Here is a 5,116-nt window from a genome sequence, read left to right as displayed (position 1 = left end):
GTGTTCACTTTTTGTACACCGAATTCTACAGCTTGAAATCATGTCATGCCAGCTTTGGTACAGGCAGACCAAATATTGATATTCGTTCTTTGTTCGTGACCTTCTTTGAATGAAGCTGTAAAACTAGATTTTCATGTTCAAATTGGCAGCCATACATTCTTCAGTGTATTCATCAGTATTAAATACACCCATCGATGGTAAAATATTTACTGTTCTACATATATGTAACCTAAATTTCTGCGCATTTTAGAAAAAAATATTGTGTTTTCTCCCACCTGGCAACTGCTCGTCACCGTGTGCGCATGCGTTGAGTGCCGTTGTCTGTGGTACAAAAAATCTTCTTCTATTTTCTATACTTTCTTAGACTGCCACATCATTTATTATCATCAGTCATGAATGTTACAAAATTTTGCCAACCATGTATGGATATGCAATTCAAAGTGAGGGTACGTAGAGCAGAGACTGTGGAAATAGCCGACTTGGCAACTAGAGTGCAGTGACATGCAACAGCTGAACAAGGTATGTACTGAGACTAAACTTGAACCAAGGGACAATGGAGCTAACAGACCAAAATCTTTGGTTGTCATTTAATTTCAGTAATATTGCCTGGTATTTTAGACATCTGATAAGGTTATGTTAATGCCCTTATATCGGTCAAATGCTTTATTGCGTCTGTAAGATCGAGGCAGGGTGTGCGCACAAACGAGCACCTCCACCCTCCCGCTGTATTCACCAACTCTCTTTCCTTCCCTCTCATTTATAACTACATGTTGACCCTCCGTGCTTTGGTAGGTATTATATACCAGTTCACCATGCCACTTGCCAGTTCTCATTCCATTTTGTAAATGAAAACAAGCTGGATGTGTTCCTCATCACAAGCATTACTCAACCAAAACATTGCCTCTTTCGTCCTCACCGGACCTCGTCGACTGTGTGCGTGTTGGATGGACCTGCGCCGTCTCGGTGGCTACGTCAGTAACCAAAACACAGGGGTTGGAAAGACATCGCCTGGGCTAATCGTTCCACCCCATTTCGAGCTTTAGTTTGTTTAACAGCGCCATTTGTCTGCCAGACTCTTTCTATACTGGCATAGGGATTTCGGTGCTGAAGCGTCTGTACCGTAGCTTTGTTGTGAGCGAACGATCTAAGTGTGGTAATAGTGTAGATCAGGCCGAGTTTCGATACCGTGTGAGGAGGTGGTACGTAGTCCGTACGTACCCGCAGTCGGTAACAAACAGCTGATAGCCATAATACCAGACCCAAACAAAACGGGTTCACAAGTCTCGAGTAGCAGAGGCGAGGTGTTGTGTAAGTGTGTTATAGAATGAAGCAAATACCAGGCTGTGGCCAGAGCCTGGTACTTGATTTGCTTAGAACTGGAAATTCAAGACGGTGGACATGGTCGTCTAGCTTACAGCCCCTTTCGTAGCTAGGGCAGCCTCTGTGTCGTCCATCGAACGGAGAATAGGAGCTAGATTGTGGAGCTAAGCTGAGCTGTCTGCCAGGCCTTTTACGAGCTGAAAGGCCCATCCCCAGACCATCAGCTGCCCAGCCGTGTAGTAACAGCGGGCAGTCGAACGTACCAGAACTTTGACCATGGTGACAAGATTGTGGAGCAGGAGCAGGTAGTCTGAGCTGGACGTTAGTGAGAGGCCAGTGGAGGCACATCTATCGACTAGGCCCCATCCCATGGTGACCCAGAAGAAGCAGGAGGAAGGCTATATGCAGAAAAAAGGAAACAAAACCCAGGACGATAGATCATAACAGAAATATAGGGCTCCTCCTCTGATCTTCCACCACCACCATCACTACCCCCAGTACAGACTACCCAGCTGGGACACGGGTTTGGCGCACGGCAACGAGAGCAAGTTGATAGATGCACTGACATTAGAGGAAATTGCTATGTGTAAGACTAAACACAGGAGGTGCATCATGCAGGGACCGCTTTCTTGGTGGTAACTGTTCTCCAGCTGCCAACAGCTGGATCAGCAGCACTCGCCCGCCCCTGGGCTGGCAAAACTCGACACTTCCACGTCGTCAGCCGACCAGATTGAGAATTTTCGATTGGTAGAATATTTTTGTTTTTTTTTTGTTTGTTTGTTTGCGGTTCGGTCTTCTTAGCAGAAGAGGAGTGTCCCGTACCCTCGACGACCCAACGCAAATATTATTCAACGAAGTTCCGTTCTCCTCCGCACGCGCGTGTGATGTGTCCTGCATCCGTATACACAAGTAAGGTCGTATCGGCTGCTGACGTGCCAAGGGCCCTTACCCTTGGCCCTCTCTTGTGCTGAACGTGACCTTACATCGCCACCATTTCAACCCTAGCGGAAGGTAAGTCTCGAGGGGCCTTGTTTGTTTTGTGGTGCACACACACACAAAACACACACACACACACACACACACACACACACACACACACACACACACACACACACACACACACACACACACACACACACACACACACACACACACACACATACAATACATATGCCATCACACTACATTCAGCATACCCACATTCAGCACACCCAACTCACACAGTCTACACACAAACGGAATCACCACATACAAATCCATACACACAGACCACACGCATCACTCTCATCACACACCACACACATGTATTACACACAGTACACATATATACATCAAACACACTTGTACAGACATACTACATAAACATACACCAGACTCATACATACACCAGACCCATACGTACACCATACAAATATAAAAATAACACATACATTCATACACCATACACAAACACACACCACGCAGATACACATACCACGCAGATACACACATACACCACACAGGTACACACACAAACCAAACAGATACACACACACACCACACAGATACACACACACCACACAGATACACACACACACCACACAGATACACACACACACCACACAGATACACACACACACACACACACACACACACACACACACACACACACACACACACACACACACACACACACACACACACACACACACACACACACACAGATACACACACACACACACACACACACAAACACACACCACAGATATACACACAGGCCACACAGATACACACACACACAGATACACACACACAGATACACACACACAGGCCACACAAATACACGCAGGACATACAAATACACACAGGCCACACAAATACACACAAACCACACAGATACACACAGGCCATACAAATACACACAGGCCACACAAATACACACACCACACAAATACACACACCACACAAATACACACACACCACACAAATACACACACACCACAGATATACACACAGGCCACACAAATGCACACACAGGCCACACAGATACACACACACAGGCCACACAAATACACACAGGACATACAAATACACACAGGCCACACAAATACACACAAGCCACACAAATACACACAGAACATACAAATACACACAGGCCATACAAATACACACAAACCACACAAATACACACAAACCACACAAATACACACAAACCACACAAAAACACACAGGCCACACAAATACACACACACCACACAAATACACACACACCACACAAATACACACACACCACACAAATACACACACACCACACAAATACACACACACCACACAAATACACACACACCACACAAATACACACACACCACACAAATACACACACACCACACAAATACACACACACCACACAAATGCACACACACCACACAAATACACACACACCACCCAAATACACCACACACACACACACACACCACACAAATACACCACACACACACACACACACACACCGCACAAATACACCACACACACACACACACACACACACACACACACACACACACACACACACACACACACACACACACACACACACACACACACACACACAAATACACATACACATACACATACACACCACACACACACACACCACACACACACCACACACACACACACACACACACACACACACACACACACACACACACACACACACACACACACACACACACACACACACACACACACACACCACACACACACCACACAAATACACACACAGGCCACACAAATACACATACCACACAGTACACACACACCGCACAAATACACACACACACCACACAAATGCACACACACGGTATACAAATGCAAACACACACCACACAAATACACACGAACACACACAACACAAATACAAACGCAACATAAATGCACACACAACACAAATACACACACACAGCACAAATACACACACACCATACAAATGCACACACACCATACAAATGCACACACACAACATAAATACACACACACAAATACACACACACAGCACAAATACACACACACAGCACAAATACACACACACCATACAAATGCACACACACAACACAAATGCACACACACAGCACAAATACACACACACAGCACAAATACACACACACAACACAAATGCACACACACAACACACACACACACACAACACACATACACACACACACAACACACAAATGCACACACACTACACAAATACACACACACTACACAAATACACACACACCACATAAATGCACACACCACACAAGTACACACACACACCACACAAGTACACACACACACCACACAAGTACACACACACACCACACAAGTACACACACACACCACACAAGTACACACACACACCACACAAGTACACACACACCACACAAGTACACACACACCACACAAGTACACACACACCACACAAATGCACACACACCACACAAATGCACACACACCACACAAATGCACACACACCACACAAATGCACACACACCACACAAATGCACACACACCACACAAATGCACACACACCACACAAATGCACACACACCGCACAAATGCACACACACCGCACAAATGCACACACACCTCACAAATCCACACACACCTCACAAATGCACACACATCTCACAAACCTATACACACCGTGCAAATGATCACACACCGCACAAATGCACACACACCGCACAAATGCACGTACACCACACAAATGCGCACACACAGCACAAATGTACACCCACACCACAAATGCACACACACACACACACACACA

At 45.7% G+C, this 5,116-nt stretch overlaps 1 protein-coding gene across 3 annotated transcripts in view; it reads left to right on the top strand.

The window, feature by feature from the left end:
* The first annotated feature begins 749 nt into the window (after positions 1-749).
* The window catches only part of Ypel (Yippee-like), a 485,504-nt gene continuing 481,137 nt past the window's right edge, over positions 750-5,116 (top strand). For 2 of the 3 annotated variants that reach the window (XR_012967632.1, XM_076209305.1), the window contains exon 1: positions 750-2,331. The gene's annotated coding sequence lies outside the window, so the exon portion shown is untranslated. The remainder of the gene's footprint in view (positions 2,332-5,116) is intronic. The other variant, XM_076209307.1, reaches the window with a different exon arrangement.

The sequence above is a fragment of the Oratosquilla oratoria genome, chromosome 26 (genome assembly GCF_046742065.1).
Source record: "Oratosquilla oratoria isolate Oo_2021 chromosome 26, ASM4674206v1, whole genome shotgun sequence".
NCBI lineage: Eukaryota > Metazoa > Arthropoda > Malacostraca > Stomatopoda > Squillidae > Oratosquilla > Oratosquilla oratoria.
This window is presented reverse-complemented; position numbering and strand designations above follow the sequence as displayed.